The following is a 17,619-nucleotide window of genomic DNA, read 5'->3' as shown; positions in this document are numbered from 1 at the left end:
TGGCTCCCTACAAGACATCAACTGCTTTCTATTACATGGGGGCACAGGTTTCCCCACTTGTTGGTGAGCAAGGCCTGACCCAGGGCTCTCCACAAACCTGCTGTGGTGCAGAGGAAGAGCTGGCTGTGTCTGCAGGGAGAAGGATCACCTGCATGCCTGCTGGCGTCTGTGGTCTCCAGCCAGAAGGACAATAGGCACTGATCTTTACTGGGCATAAAGAGCATCAGCTAAGATTATTGAAAACAAAATAGTGTGGTTGAGATCAAGTAAATGCCTTGGAAAGACAGAATGGTTTACACATTTTCAGATGAGCTAACAGGCCAGGCCAAAGACAGCATTTTCTTGATCTGGAAAATGAAAGCAAATAAAACCAACTCCTGTGACTTCTCTGGAATTACAGCTTTAGTTTGGTTTTACCTGTTAGTTAGCACAAGATTAGCATGGGCCACCCCATTTTCTCCCAGTGAAGACAAAGCCAGCTTTTGTCATCAAGGCTACAGTAAAGGAAAGGATGAGAAAGAAAAGGAGAGTAGGATAGTTCATTTTCTTTGTTTAATAAGATCTGACAAACTGACAGTTGTCCCAGCCATTAAGGAAGCTGTTACCCATGCAGTGGATCTGTTACCTTTTTGTCACACAGTATTCAGAAAGAACAGACTGGACTCAGAGATGGGTACTTTGAGGCCATATCTAAACTGCATGGCAGACTCATGCCTGAGGTCATTGCCACCAGAGACATCCAGGAGAGAGGATATGATTGAAAACTAACCCATGTGCACAGGTGTCTTTCCCATGACCACAAGGACACGTGCAGAAGATGGTTTGTGCCCTGAAGGAAAGTCAGGGAGCTGAGGCACAGTCACACACCCTCTAGTTAAGAGAGACTTATCTGGATGCACCATTTGCATTTGCACTTTCCTCCCTGTCCTAGTCAAATTCTGGACATCCCAGATGGTCCCACGGAGAGACCATGGCCCTACTGTGATGTTTTCCACTTTTTATGGAAAGGCGCTTTTAGCTCATGTTAACAAACAGAAATATTCTTTATCCATCAAAGCCAGATGCATTTGAGGATAGAGTCAGTGTTATCCATAAAGCTGTCAAGAAAGGTTTTATCAGGTTTTCTGAACTGAACAAATAACTCCTGAATGTTTTTGTAAATCCTCATTTTTCTGTCTGACTACAGGGAGTTTTCAAATTTCGAGATGTGGGGGAAAACTGCCACTACTTTCAAAAGCAAAAAATCAATGTTTGTTAAAAGATGCAATTTTATTTGTCTGTAAAACTTTTTTGATTCTCTCTAGAAGACTTTAACATTATTTAAGCATCTAGATCATACATAAAATATTGGTAAATATATGAAAGTTTACTTTATTTTCAACCACTTCTGCCAGGAGCTAACAGCAAGGGCAGCCTTTGACATGGATGATGTTGCCACTCGAGCCCTGGTTCTTCCTGTACTTGGTGCCTTGGGAAGCAGTGGTACACAATTTAAAGAGATCTGCCAATTTAATAAACCACTGAGAGAGGATACTGGAATGCAATATTTCATCACCCAAATCCCCAAGATGCAACCAAGCTACTGATCTTCTTTCTTGCTATCCATATCTTAGTAATTTTTGGTTTTTTCCTGTGCTCAGGGGAATGACCCTGACCAAGGGACAGCTGTAGACACTCCATCCAAGCAAAGGATGCTGCAAGAGACAATGCCCATTGCCTCAGCTGCCCAGAGCCTTGGCCTTCATGCTTTGCAGCAAGGAATCCACATCCATCACAAAGTGCAGAGAGAAGGGGCCCAGGACAATGAGGTGAAAGAGTGAAAAAGCTGTTCATCCCAAAGGGAGGCACAAAAAGAAAAACCTTTTGCTCTTCCTCGGGGACTGTGCAAAGCACTTTGATCCAATCATGGCTTTAATGAGAAGGATGCCTCAGCTGTCCCTAAGCACACAACACTTGGTCCTGGTGGACTGAGATACCCAGGGACCCAGACCACAAAAGAGAGCAGTAACCTCAGCAAACAAAAATTGAGGAGGACATTCAGTTTTGCTGCTTCTTTTATCTCTTCTTAACAGCCTAATTGGAGTGTAATGAATTTAGGGCTGGTGCTCGCTGCCAAACTCGCTTCTTTGATGTGTTTTTGGCCTCTGTGCTACAAAAATGCAATGGGAACCAAAACCAAGATATTACACCTCCATAAAGTGTCTCTGGGTTTACCATGAGATTCCAATGTCTGTGCCAAGTGACCAAAGCCACTAACAGGCCACTGCTTGCCAAGATGTTTGGGTAATGAATAAGAAGCAGAGAGAGATGCCACTGTGAATCAGAGTGAGGAATGCACGCTAATGGCAGCAGAGGTGGATCCTGGGCTGTAATGTGGAACAGAAGAGTGCTGTGGTCATGCTTGTCTGTGGCTGCAGCTTGCAGGAGCAGCTGGGGGTGCCCGAAGGCCTGTGGCAGGCCAGGAGGGCTTTAGGAGGTAGGTAGAACACTGCTGTACAGGGACACAATGACACAGCACCACAAGCTGCTCGTGCTGCCAACAAGCAGGTCACTCTGGGGCCAAGGGTCTTTCCCCATCCCATTTTAGCCATTCCTTCCTTAGCTCCTGCAGGCACATCTCTTTCCCACGTGAGCCTACCATGCTTTGCTTGGCTCCCAGCAGGGCATCCCCACGGGCAGAGTGGCCACTACATGACATGTGAGTGCCCAGCACAGTGCATGCCCAAGGGGCCATGGCCTCTCACTGCCCACCACACACCCTGTCAGGGTCACCGTGCCACACTGGGGACAGCAGAGTCAGCAGGCTGGGCATGCAAAACTCAGAAAGGGCTCCCTGGGGGACATCCAACCCTGCAGAGAAGAGAGGGATCCCCACCACCTCACTTAGATCCTCCAGCTGAATGATAACCTGCCCTTGAGCACATATGAAAAACCTGGTGATGCTTACCAATTAAAATGTCCAAGGGCCCCACATAAAATTTCCTCTTAGAGACAAATAGATAAATTATGGGAGTTTGGTTCTGAAGAGGCTTCATTAAGTATGAATGCTTTCAGTTTCCATTCAAACACCAGCTAAGCAAGCCCATGTTAGATGAACCAATGCCTCTATTCCAAAAATCATGGCCCAAAGGAAAATCCAACTGCTTATCTGTTTCCCTGTCTGCAATGATCTTGCTCCTAACAAAAACTGATGCGCCTCCTAGGAAAAATCATGGCCAATGACAGTTCATGTACTTGCAGAATATTCAGGGCTAAATACCCATCCTATTTAAATCAATACAGCTATAACCATTTTAGGGAAGCTATCCCCAATTGACAGATCCTGGGAACCTGGCCCTGAATCTCTCTCTGACTCAAACAGCCTTTACCCTGTGACTGCATGTTTGAGACATGGGCTGCTGATAAGATATGCTTCTAGTTAAATGCAGCCCTCCTTCAGCTATGATTCAAATTCAAGAGCAGTTAAGTGGTCCAGCTGTTCTGGACACAAACCTTCCCTCTGCAAGAAAAGCACTTTCTGGAAGAGGTGTACTCACATAGCTTTGTTGGTCAGCAGGCTATGTAACCAAATACCAGAGCTGTGCTCCAAAGCCTGACACTAGAGGCAGGCACAGACTCTCTTCCTGCCTCACAGGGGCCACTCTCACCTCAGTTCCATCAGATGTGAGTGGAGAACTACTTTATACTTTGCTCATTACTCAGGGGAGAAATCAGGGAGTTTATAATTGAGTCTCTCTCTGTTCTGGAAGACTTAGGCATCCACACCAGCCACGTGTGGGTGGCATTTAATGGGCCAGTAGTAAATTAGTGTCCCATGGGACCAGCAGGGCAGCCCCTGAGACCGAAGCACCCTCATCTTCTCAGTGGAGTACATGTGTCAAAGCAAAATGGCAATGGGACACAACCTGAGCATTAGCCCTCTGGTTTCCCTGGGCTCCACAGGGAACTCAATGCTCCATTTGCTGCCCCTGGGGACCATATTGCTTGGCCATTGCCATGAGCAAATCAGACCATACACGTGCAAGCAGACATTCTCAGCTGAAGGGTTGGAACAGCTCCTTCTACTGAACATCTGGACTTACACATATAAACTACTCAACACTCTCTTCCAGAATTACAGAGTCTTTCATATCTTATCTCTCAAAAACCACTTATCAGCCCACGGCTTTCAGACTTCAGTCTCTCCCGTCTGCCAGAGTGGAACCCAGCCATGTAAAAACATGAATAACAGCAGCCCCTCTCTCCTCTCCCACGCTGATGGCTGCAGATCCTCTGATGGGGGCTTGAACTCTGGGGGCAGCAGGAATAGCTCCATCTACCCTTCTGCTGTGGACTGGCAGAGGAAGTTTAGCAGAGTTTAACCACAGGACAGTAGATCACTGGAGCAAGAATGCCTCCTCTCATCCCAAGCTGAGGAAGGTGACAAGCTAAATGTACGTATTTATTCTCTTAATTATGATGACAGACAATAAGGAAACATTTGTAAACGCATATTGCTGCAGCATGGAACCTCCACATCAAATATGCACAATAAAAGGCATGTTTGTGCCCATAAATGAATATTAATAATTGGAAATAGTCTGGAGTTTTTGTCAAATAAAGACTTCTTTCTAACTAAATAACCACACATCCCCCTTCCAAACTCTTCAAATCTTTCCATAAAAATTCTGAAATGAAATGGAAATTTCTTCCTCTGAGCCATAAGAGATGACATCATTAGACTTCAGCATGGTGCTAAAAACATGTGTGTGTCCTGCAGCACTAGATACCAGCCTAGACATCGCAGCAACCAGAACCAAAGCAGACCAAGGGGGCTCTGAGCAAGCTGCTGGGGCTGGTGCTGCATCTGGCAGGATGGAGATGGGGCTGGCAGGAGGAAGGCAGTGATGCTGCAGCAGAGGAAAGCTTAGCATAAAACAGGATCATCACTAGCTCAGCTAACATATTTCTCAGTTGTATGGACCGCACATGGGTTGTACATGTTTTTGTTCAGTCCAAGAGAGGTCTGTCGCAAGAACAACTGTCTCTGCTTTTGTTATGAAACTGAAGCTCAGGCACAAATCTCGCCTGATGGGTCTCATTCCAGCAGCCAATGATACGAGCCAGAGAATAAACATGATCATCAGGTACCAATTGGGAAATGGTGGAAACAAGATCTGTAGTAGCAGTGGCAGGAAGACAGGGTACAGGTGCCTTCCCTTCTCTTCTCCAAGTGTCCCCCCAACCCACATGCACTTTGGCCCCCATCAGCCAGTCCTCTCTGGCAAAAAAACATGCTTTCAGATGCTGCTGCCAAACCTCAGAAATGTATATTGCTGTTCTGGCTATGTTCAGGAGGAAGGGGAAGGGAAAGCAGTGTGCAATTTTCAACAGTTTCTCCTTGGAGAGGGGCCCCCTAATTTTCTGAAAGGGGCCATCGAGGAGGGGGGAGAAAAAGCAAGAGGCTCTGTCCCATTTTAATCTCTTTTCCCAAATTAGTTATACATGGGGAATTCATGATGGAGTTCCCTCTTTGGGCTCTGAGCCTCAAAACATTTCATAACATGCAGAGCCCTTCTAAAACCTTTTGATCACATCCCGTCTGAGACTGCTGTGTTTATGTGCAGAGCTGTGCACATGGGCACTTGCTGAAGGGAAAGACGGGGAGCAGAGGTATCCTGTGCTTGTGGGCAGCACAACCCCAACAAGGGAAAAGACCCAACAAGAAAGCAAAATACACAGAACAAAACAACCGTGGGACAAAGACCACTGGCGCTGCTGTGAGAGCTCAGCAACATCCACCACAAATCTCTTCCATGCTGCTGTCAGGACAACCTACCTGGAAACTCGAAGCTGGCCCTTTGCCATGTTGAAACTTAGTACAGGGACTGCTGAGGGCTCTTTATTCAATGGGAAATTACCCAGTCTGCACAGAAACCACCCAAAATATTCACTCAACCTTACGCCTTGACCAAACAGGTTGGACATTGAGCAAGGACCACTAAGTGCCAAGCCTGGAGATGATTTCCACGAGCCCATGAGAGGCTGGAGACCTTGGGATTACAGTGCATCTCCCTGCCTTATGTGTTTTGATTACAGTCCTTCATAGCCTCAAAACCTTAAAGACAGAATAAATTGCAGCTGGACATTTAGGATCCTGCAGTCCAGTCAGTTTTTCAGCGGACCAAGAAACCTCTCTTCAGATTAACCAGCATGAGGTCTACAAGCCAAGATCCTCAAGGGCATTAGATCCTCTTAGAAGTCAGTGGTGCTTGGGCATTTTAATAAATATATTCAAGGACCTGGACTGAAATACTGATGCTCACCCCCTAAAAAGATACATTAAGTGTCTCAAAGTTTACAAAAGTGACTGCGAGACCGATGCATTTCCGGAAGTCTAAGAAGGGGTATTGGTATTTTGCTAAATTTTACTCCATACTGCTTATTAAAAAAGAGCTCAACCGGTTTAATTAAAATTCATGGTAAATAGATTTCCTTTCTCCAGTGCCAGTGCTTTGTATGGACACACTCAAAGGCATTTACTTCCATTTGGTTAAACTTCATAACTGACTCTTCTAAATGTTTCCACATGGTGGTTTGATTTTTTCTTTTTTCTTTTTGACTAAATCAATTTTAAACCAATTTTCATTACATTGGTGGTTTTGCATGTCCACAAGGCCTGTGGGCCTCTTGGATTTTAAAACTTGGCGTGAAATTCAGCCCAAAATGCCAAGTGCTGAAACCCAGTGAAAATGAAACCATTACAATCTATAGGGGAAGCTGCCTGCCACTCAGCCCTGCCCACGCTGCTGGCTGGACTGAGAGCACCTTCCCTGGGGCACCAGTCCTACACCAAACTGCGTGCGAGGAGTGGCTAAACCTCACCTCTGGACACTGCCACTGCTCCATCCTAAGCAGGTTTGGGATTTGGCAGCAGTGAGCTCAAATCCTGGCTGGTGGAAATTGCTTGAAGCACAGCCTGTGAGAAGATCAAAATCCTGATCAGGAGCCTCTTTAAAACTGTGGCTTCAAAGCTGACTGGAAACCTGGCCCTGGGCTTCCCTGCAATTCAGCTTGGGTTTGCAAACTTGGCTGGTGTTAGGTTTATTGCACCTAGTTTGGGGCTTTATTGTGAACATTTTGTGGAGATTCAGCTCTTGAAATTAAATGGGCTCTGTTGTTCAGAGCCTGAACCAGTGTCCCTAACACCCATAAACTCCATACCAATCTATTTATCTTCATCTAAAAGTAACTGAGGGTCTGATGCTTTATTTTCAAGGTAGAGGTCGTTGCTGTGTATTATCAAGTCAATAAAATTGCATGGATGGATGGATGGGGACTACTGACTGCTGCATATTGGAGGGCCTTGACTTATAAAGCAAGTTTTTAAACTGGTGAGAAGCCAGGTTAGTTATGGTGCTGTTTTCCACCACTGAGTCTAGTAAGCAAACCAAAAAGCAAAAATATGTCTTCTAGAAGCACCCAGCAACTGGGATGCTTCAAAGCAAAGTCAGCAGCCTTAGGAGGAACACCAACAGAGGTGAAGGTCTTCTGCCTCCCAGAAGGTTTGGAGCAATGAAGAAAACCAACAACACTGCTGGTTTCCAACACTACTGCTTTTAATACCTCTAGAAGTAGAAAAGAATGGGTTCATTTACTGTCCAAATCCTTTTCCCCCACAAAAACCCTCAAAAATGGTGACCATTCAAAGCAGAGCAAAGATGGTTCTTGGCAAAGGTTCAGCATGGCTCCTATTACCAAGGGCAATGTGGTCATGTTGCTAAGATAGTGGCCTAGGAGTCAGGCCACTCTTCTTGGCTATCCCACCACCCCACCGTGTAACCTTGGAAAGTCACGTTTCCCCTCCATGGTTCCACATTCCTTGCCATCTTGGCTATTCAGGCTGCCAGCTTTATGGTCCAAGTCTGTCTCCTACTGCTCTAGCTACCACCATAATTATGAGAATTCGATACATGTTGCATTCCAGCACCCCTTCCCACAGATCTCTGTTAGACACCATGCCAGCTCCTCCCATCCCTTCCTGGGACACACATGCACTGTGAAGGACAATCTGCCCCCATCACCCACCAGAAGCACCCCAACATCCAGCCCCAAAGGGACAACAACCCAGGGAGTCACTGTTTAGCAGCGACCATGCAAAGGTATGCTCTTGAAGGACAAGAAGTATGTGCACCTCTGCCCCATGTCATGACTGCTTGAGGAAGGTGAGGGTTTATCCCTGACCTCAGAGGGCTGCTGAGCTTTCTGGCAATCCCTTGACTTTGCAACCTTTTTACAAGCAGAACTGCACTGCATGCAGTCACAGGGTTCTTCATGACCAGCATAGCCCAAAACACCAAGAGAATGTCTGGGTGTGGCACCTCTGTTCTTCACAGGGGCTAAACCTCTGCTGTGCCAGAGGCAGGACTTCTACAAACAAAATATGAGACCTTTTTCTTCCCTGTTTTGCTCTAACTCCAGGAGCCACCACACCACTAAGAGCACAGGTCCTGCTTCTGCTGCAAAATCTCATTGAAGGCTGACCCTCAAATGCCTTCAGGCAGCAGCTTGCTCAGTAGCTGCTAAATTATCCCATAAGGCCTCCCATGCTGGGCGCACACACACATGGAAGGACAGTCCCTGAATGAAGGCTTCTCAGCCTCAACAGGGAAGTGACACAAAGGGGAGGAGATTAAACAGAATGGATGAGGTCACCATGTAGAGAACTGGTGAAGGTGGGATTAAAACTCAGAGAGCCCCAGTTAGCTGCCCTGCACACCGGGGCACTCCTTGCATGGCACTTCCATGCACGTACATGGACACACACACCTATATATGTGTGTGTACATTTATATAAGTGTAAAGATGGATGTGGACACACAGGCTACTTTGAGAAAGACTGAAAGTGCACACATACACACATCAGGGCTGCAAGTGGCACGTTGTGATCTGCCCTGTGCTACCTCAGGCACTCAGAGCCCTCCTGACCTGACCCAGCAGGAGCTGTGCCCCATTATGACTTCTCCAGGCTGAGCCAGCACAAGAAGCTGGGATTTCCAAAGGTGCAAGCAGACGATTGCACTGAGATACTCCTCAGAGTTTGGTGCAGTGTGTTTTATCAACAAATAACATGTCTTTACTGCTGCCAGCCCTGCTGAACCACTGAAGCTGCAGACAAGCAAGCTGTGTTTGCTTCTCTTTCATTTGTCATCAACACAATGGCCAGCCAAGTTCTCATTCCAGCATCGTACTTGTTGGTAACAACAAAAACAGGCAAAAAGGGAACAGCTGATTTTTGGCAGGCTGTGGGCATTCAGAAGCGTAGGTTTGGATAGGTAAAGTGAAAAAGGACCAGTATGGAAATCACTGGGGAAATAGAAACACTATGAAGCAAGAGTTTAAAACCAAAAAGTATGCTGGCTAGGTTTTCAGATTCCCCTACCTCTGCTCTCTGGGGTGGTGTTGTGCATTAATCCTCTCCCTTCACCAACACAGGGGGGCCTCAAGTTAAGTGACAACTGAACTTGGCCAGGAGGAGACCAAGAAACTTTTCTCGAGTGTTTCACTTCCTAAGGGCTGCACCAGGGGACCTTTCCAGGTCTGGATCACAGTCCTGCTGTTTACAGGATGCAGGGAAAACCAGTGACAGACAGCACTGAGGGGATATCTCTGGAGTATGTCAGTAGGTTGCTGAAAGGGAGGAACAGTTTTGAAACGTGAGCACAGAGATAAAAATCTATTCCAAGGTGAGGATGAGCTCAACACGTCAAAGGCCTTTCAGCACAATCTGGGCACATGTGAACCCACCTAAATAGAAAACAGCACATTTACCACTAATAGCCTCCTAATTTATTTATGGAGCCCCATCAGACCGCAAATCTCTGTCATCTCCTTCACACACCAATCACCTGGCACCAGAGGAGCTCTGCTCTGCCCAGCCTTTGCTACCTGTTTTTAGAGATAAGCACTAAACAACAGAGCCCTGCAGAACATGATAAGGCCCACGCTTCAAGATGGTTGACTGAAAATACTGATTTTCCAACTTGGGGACATTTCACAAGCTGTGTTAGTGCCTTGGAGCACCTCAAGCAGCGGAAGGAAGAGGAAATACAAGCACAGAAGCCAACACAATCAGCCCCAGGCTTGGGGAATCCCTCCTCGCATGTATACATGTGCATATGGATATATATCCACATTTGTCACTGCTATGGCAACTAAGACAACAAAGATATCCTTTTAGAGGCCCTGCAGTAAGGAGGAAAAATATTTTGCTATATATATCATTGCCTATTGACGTCAAAAAATAACTTAAAATAAACTAACCTGTAAGTTTGGATCACGCTGGTCCTTTTTCCTCCTCTGTGGATATTGGAATAACGTTCACGTCACAATGACCATCTGTTGCCTTTCATGGAAAAAGTAACCAAAGAGAGCCGAGCTAGAAAGTTTTCTATCAAACCCTCTCACACACCCTCACTGAAGCAACATAAAAAGCCCCCTCTCTTAAACCTGTAATCCTGAGGGTCTCATTTAGTCCTTCCACAGGCAAAACCCATACTGACATCAGAGGGAAATTGCCAATTTTGGTAATTAGTAAAAAACTAAGAACCTGTGGTAAGCTGTGATAATTAATTCAGCTGAGCAGCTAAAGAGTTCACTGGGAAAAAAACAAGCTGGCAGAAGGAAGTCTGGGCTAAATTGTAAAAATAAAACATTACATTTAAAAGTGATTTTAGGAAGTTTGTTTCCACAGCCAAGATCTTACAGATCAAGGCATCCTACCTCTTGTGCATGTATCTGTAGCACCATGCACAGTGGGACTGACGTGACTTGTGCTCTTTCCACTAATGCTACCAGTGCAATTATTTTATTGACAGCACTAAGCTGCTGCTGTACATCCAATAAACATGGGTAAATGGATTTATGAGGTAGAGAGGAAGGATGGGAATTTAGGACCTTAGTTTGCTCTAGGCTGTACCAATACAACCCTACTAAAGTCTAAGTCCAAGGAAATCAAGCACAAGCAATGCACTGGGAAGCCCTGCAGGGGATGTTGGTGATGGCTCACACATGCAAGGCATGGAGGCATCTTTGGCACGGGACTGCTCTACAGCTCCTTGCCCAGGGCCCAGAATCAACAAATGCAGCATCTCCCATCCCTTGGCTAGCAGGAGGAGGTGAGAAGTACACCTCAACTATGTTTGTGTCCCAAACCATCTATTTTGCTCACCTCAGGAAGATTGTGGGGAACTCTCTCGAGTCCCTTTTGGCTCAATGTGCATTTTAACCTGGCTTGAAGGAGGCTGAATTGCCTGCATGTCCTACCAGAGCCCCACAGAGTGGGTTGAGGTGTTCTCAGAGCATGAAGTATGCCATGATTCTCTCAAAAGCACCAGGGATATTTTAAAGCAGCAGAACTTATTAGAGGTTTTTTGGAAGGCAGATCTCTCTTACTCAGGATGGTGAGTTTGAACAGATATAGCACATGCAATGAGTCACTGGAGCATTGTGGGCCGTTGTATACTATTATATATACTATTAAGTCATCTGCAAGCCCATGGTGAACCCATTTGCAATGTGGTATTACACGGCCACTTGATGTGTTGCGGATTTGGGTCTGTTCCTCTTCTCCTCAGGGTTTGTTTTTCTTCCTTTTTTTTTTTTTGTAAGTCAAGCTACAGGCTGCAAATAACAAGAGCTAACACAACTTGAGCAGATTTGAATCAGACTTATGAAGGAAAATCAGCAATCACATCGATTTTTAGAGGTTCAGAAATTTGCCTTCTCTCAAATTCTCCTAGGTCACCTGGCTTTCAGAACTGCTGGAATTACTGCAATTCTCACCCCTCCTGCCATTTGTCCCAAGTTTCCCTCTCAGCACAGGAAATCAGAGATTTTTATTTGCCCTTGGGCTGTTGAGGAGCACTGACAGCCCTCATCCAGGAATGTGGTACTTCGGTATCCTGTGTTACTTAACTCCCAATTGGTGTGCATTAAGATACACAGCTGACTTCTTTAACATCTCCTGTTATCTCCCAAATTCATCTGCCATCTCTTGTGCCATCAGTCACTTCAGCTCTCCCCTACAACAATTTCCTTGATCTCTTTGCCTAGAGATTGCCTGCAGGGCCTTCACCTTGTGGGCTTGGATGAAAGACATAATGGAAGAGCCCCTCGTTATTTTTAATTCTTTATAACATCCATTCTCCCTGTATATTTTCTCTCATGGTAGAGAAAAACACATAGGCATTTTTTGGAGATCTCCTCCCTACCTTTCCTCACCTGCCTATGTGAAGCTAGGAAGGCAATACACCAATATTTCTACTGACTGTGGTCTTCTTCAGCCCTGATTTGTGGAAGCTTTCAGAGAAACAGCACCTCTGACACAGCACCACCCCTCATCCTTTTCCCAGCAAAGACCTTCCTTTGCTTTCTTCCTTTACCCCTTTTCTAACACCCTCCTTCACAGGAGATCACACTGGCATCCAAAAGCCCTGCTGAGTGCTTCTTCCACCCTTTATTAATGCCAAGTGCCACCCCTTGTCACCACCCTAAACAGGTCCAAATGGGAGGTACCAGGTTCTCAAAGGGGCCCTGCACCTCTCTTTTCAAAGAGGCAGCTGCCCTTGCAAGATCTGTTGCCTTTTTTTGCAGATGTAGCTGAGACAGGTTTATCTAAAGACCATGAAAGTGCTAGGTGCTTGCTGAACACCAGAATAAAGGGAAGGGAAAAAATAAGCTATAGCTGGTGGCTGCACAAAGTAGTTGGATGTTTCACTAAGGCTGAAATACTAACAATATGGAAAGTTTTTATCGTGCTCCGTGCTGTACCTAGAAAGCTATAGGATCACTGTGGGACGAGTCAGACTGGCAACCTTATGTCTGACATAAGTTATGTCTGACAGCTGCTAGTCCTGAGGTGCTTGGCAGGGAGAAATCTAGCTCTGATACCACAGGCCAGAAATCAGAGGAATGCCTTTTTCTCTACCCACAAAGAAGAAACATATAAGCAATATGCTCTAAAGCAGAGATTGCATAAAGAGAAGGCTGGCCACAGAATAACTTACAACTGATCTCAGCTGAATATGGAGACAGGTTGCTTTGAAGATGTCTGTCAAAGACCCTGGTTAAAACCCCAATAGTGGCTAAGATCCAAGAGAAAGAGAAACAGAGAGGGGGTATGGGGAGGTCTAGATTGAACAGTCATTTGTCAAGAGAATTGAAGTAGAAAAATAATGTGGAGTTCAAAGTCAGTGTCCAGAAAAAAAAAAAAAAAACAACAACAAAAAGGGCATGTATGGCTATAAGCATAGTTGAAACCAGCCAGACTTGGGGAGAAAATGGTACAGCACAGCCCCTGGTGTGCATGGTCACTGTGAACAGCAGCTCCCTCACCCCACCAAGCCTCTCCTCAGCCCCAGCACAAGTTCCTTGATGGAGAAGGGAAGCATCAAGGGGACAGGCAGGCTTGGGTGGGATGGTGATGGGAAGCCAACTCTGCACACACTCTCAACTGTGAGAAAACCCAAAATGGGTGGGTTTGTTCTCCTCTTTGAGTACACCTCCCCAGATCCACCCATTCTGGATTTTTACCCTCTTTGAGACGGACCTAGGCTTGGCTGTGGACATTTCTGAGGACTAGCATGCTGTGGCTTTCTCAGCCCACCAGTGGTACTTCTCACCTTCTAATTCCCAACTTTACAGCAACGGTTCCTGCCTTGCTTTTCTAAAAGTAAATGCAGTTTATGCTACCTGAAGTTGGCGACACTATTTGCATAGATACCAGTGTCCAGAAAACCACGGGTCATGCTGGTAAGGGTATTTCTTTGAGAGCTGTTACAGACTACATGTAGATGTGTATTGGGATGGGCCCTGAAGGCATCACCCTTAGAAAAGCTCCCCCTTGCCTGGAGGCACAAAGGACAGGAGCTGGATAGGTTCAATCTGTGGACCAAAAGTGGGTAAGAAGGACTAACCAGCTTCTCATAAAAGACAAAAAGATGGAGCCATCTCTTTCTGCATTCTAAAACACCAGATACATTAGAGGAGGATTATCCAGAAACCAGCATATGCTGGTTCCTTTTTCATGCTGAATGTGTCAGCAAGGTCTTGGCAGACTGTGGGGAAAAAACAGAGTATCTATAAGATTTCAAGGTTGTCACAGATCAGTAACCTCAGCCGAGGTCTGTTATAGTCATTCAGCAATGACCCCATCTCTTCTTTCATCTTAGGATTCCACTAGTTTAATCCACTTGCTTGCTTCATTTTTTCTCTGTTCATCCTGCATCCTCTGCCACGTCCCTTCACTGGAGTTTCACCAAGACTGGACCCTCCCGGTGGAGCTTTGCCAGATATGTCACAAAGTCACACAAAGCACTGCCATGGAGGAAATGTCACGTATACAAATATACAATTTCATGGAGGAAACGTCTGGTCAGCTGAGGACCTGACAAAAAGGTGAGTCACTTCAAGTTGGTTTAGAAGATAAGGGTAAAGCTCTGCAAACGCAAGTCCTCCTGGGTGGGTATCACTCAAGCTGGCCGGGTCCTCAGTGGATACAAATTGTCATAGTTCCATTCAAATCATCTGGAAAATGATCCCCTGGTTGGCAAGCTGCAAAGGTAACAAGTATACCCCAGGGCAGTGCCAACTAATGCTGGCTGTGGACCTGCCCATTAGCTGTACTGGTAGTATCAGCTTATGTGAACATATTTGTGGCTCTGGTAAACCTGGAAAAAATGACATTTCCATGGATTTGATGAGAAGTGAAACATTTGATGCTTTGGTCTCAAATTTTCTGCTGTCTTCCACAAGAAACAAAGGGCAAGGTTTTACAAATGGCCTTCTCCTTTTTCCCCCTTTTGGGGCAAATATAGGAAAAAGTGTTATCTATGGAATTTCAGAACTTGTTCTTTAACGCAAAACACCAAAACCACCAGAAATAACATTATCCTGGAAAATGTAAGATTTAACTTTGCCCTAAGCCAAAATTGCATACTGATTGCTATTCATCATTCTGCTCCCCTCCTATGTACTCTATACATCTCCAAAAGCTTACCACAGCAATCAAAGTTCAAGGAGTATCTGGATGAAGCCACTCTTTCCAAAACAGGTATTCCCCACATCTCCGTTCGGAAATGGCCTTCTCCAGAAGAGACTGGACAGCTGCTCTTTGTTGATATCCAGTCTCCCAGGACCTTCAGCAAACACTTTCAGGAACCTGGTTACAATCTAGGATAATATTTCCTTCCAGGCTCATCAGGATGTGACAGGTTTTTTCCAAGCTACCAGTGCATGCACACAACCTGAAGCCCAAAGGACAACTCCACAGTCCTTGTGCTGTCTGTCTGTTGAGCCTGCAGCCCACCTCATCTATCCAGCTGCAGGAGAACCCACCCAGGTGGGTTCATCTGTCCAGTTCTGGAGATGTGAAAGCCTCTCCATATCTTGGGGAAATCCAGGAGGTTGTCAGCTGCTTCTCCTCACCCTGGCAGTAGGAAACTTCAAAAGATGGGTGTGCACTATAGAGTTCTCCAACTTCCACCAGCTGGGCTGGTTTTTTTTTTGTCCATCTCTCCTTCTTCTTCAACATCTATAAAATGGGAGCAGGAATATCTGCCTCCCTTGAGAAGATCAGATTCATTAGGGCTTTCTTGCCATGTCTTAGATTTTACTCACCCCCCTTCTGAAAGGATTCCTACAGGTGTCACTGTAGCTTGAGCACCAAGGAAAGGCACTGCTTTACAGGAGTGTCCTGCAGCATCACCCTGGGGAGGTGTGGAAGTGGTCCTTGCTCCAGGCCTGGCTGCAATAAACTGTGTGGGTCTGTGTGCTTTGCATAACAGGGCACCAGAGAGAGCTGCCAAGGTCCAGCTCACTCAGAGGACACCATCTCAGCACAGCCCTGCCACCGTGCCTGTGTCCCCTGAGCCCTACAGCACCCACAGGGCACGAGGGACACTCTGCACTGCACTGGGCTCACTTGTCCTCTGTGTTCAGCACCAGCTGAGGACAGATCTATGCTCTGCTTTGCTTTGCTCTTCCTGTGTTTATTCCCAAGCCAACCAAAACACTCTTTGTGCTGCAGAGCATGTCACCTATGACATGGGACCCTTATTTTTGAGCTGGGGTGAACTGAAGACATGAGTCTGCCAGATCATCTGTGGAACATGCTGGTGGCAGATGGTATATAAACATTTGTTTTCTTATTACTCAAGAAGGGAAAACAGTTGGGAAAGCAAAAGTTTCTTCTTATTTTTTTTTTTTTTCCAAAAATTTAAGTTAATGAATGGAAAAAATCAACAAACTTCTGAAATTCTTTTTGATAAACAGGATTTTGTCTTAAAAAAAAAAAAAAGAAGGACTTGGCAGGGTCTAAGTCTGCTATTTTTCATTAGGACAAGATGATGGTATGGCAAGAATGCAGGACAGAGTGGTGCAGATGTGTGAAAGCATTTAGGAAAAGGCACCCAGGGATTAGAGAAGTGCCTGTTCCCAAAATGGGTTGATCTGAGGTAAAGGAAACCTTTGGGATAGGAAGATAGTAAACCCCTCCCCCGCCCCTTTTATAGTGGATATAAACAGTTTTACGGTATTTCCACCAAACAGAAGAAGAAGAAGAAAAAAAAAAGATTTCTGCAACACACACATGTTCCCCATTAATTAGGACTGCTGTTAACAACACGTTGCGCCAGAGCTGCCAAGAACTGTCAGACGAAGGACAGGGAAGCCCACAGCGGAGGCTCTGCTGCCTCCCGGGGTCTGCCCGCCCCAGAACCCAGTCCTGGCTCCGAGCTGGGTGCAGGGCAGGGCAGGCAGCCGGGCTGGGGGCACCAGAAATGCCCAGCTGCACAGGCAGCCCCTGTCTGGATGTGAATTCCTCCCCCCCACACACCCCACTTCAGCTACAGACATTTTCCACAGAAATTCTGGCTATGTTCGCTCTTGGTTGAGACTTCGGGACTATTTTTGGCTTTTTTAAAACACGCTTAGGGGAGGCGCCTTCCACTTTTATTCACATAAAGGATCCTTATTTTTATGTATTAAGGGACACGGAAAGAGGAGGGGAGGCAGGGTGAGGGGAGAGCTGATTTATGCTTTCATTCAGCTGTACAACAACAACACAAATCTACATGCAAGCTGCCTTTCCTCTCAGCAGGCTCCAGACACGCTCTCTGCTGTAGCAGAGACCACCCCTAGCATCTCAGTTTTCTCAAGCCATCACTGGGACAGAGAGCTGACCGCTGGATTTTAAGCATCTCTCACCTTCGCACCTCCTTGCAGGCACTTCGAGTGCTGGGAGCAGCTTTATCCTCCTATCAGATCCTCTCTTCTCAGCTCCCTCCTGAACTACTCCCTTCTTCCAAGCTCCCTGAGTGCTGGTCTGGATTCACCACTGGATGTGACCGAGGTTGCACACTGAACTGACTCATATTAGGGTTAAAGCAGGGTCCTGAGCTATCTTTTCCTCTTTGAACAAATGTAGGAAATAGTGTTGCAACAGTGCAGCAAAGTTCACTGCAGGATCTTGAAGGAGGGGGAAATGATGGCATTTTCAAGTAAAAATTATTTCCCCACACTTGTACACTCACCGTGTCCAAGCAGCCAGGCCATCAGCAGGCATCAAGATGTGTGTTCCAA

Source organism: Catharus ustulatus, chromosome 6 (assembly GCF_009819885.2).
Source record: "Catharus ustulatus isolate bCatUst1 chromosome 6, bCatUst1.pri.v2, whole genome shotgun sequence".
NCBI classification, from domain to species: domain Eukaryota; kingdom Metazoa; phylum Chordata; class Aves; order Passeriformes; family Turdidae; genus Catharus; species Catharus ustulatus.
Note: the sequence above shows the minus strand (reverse complement) of the source record.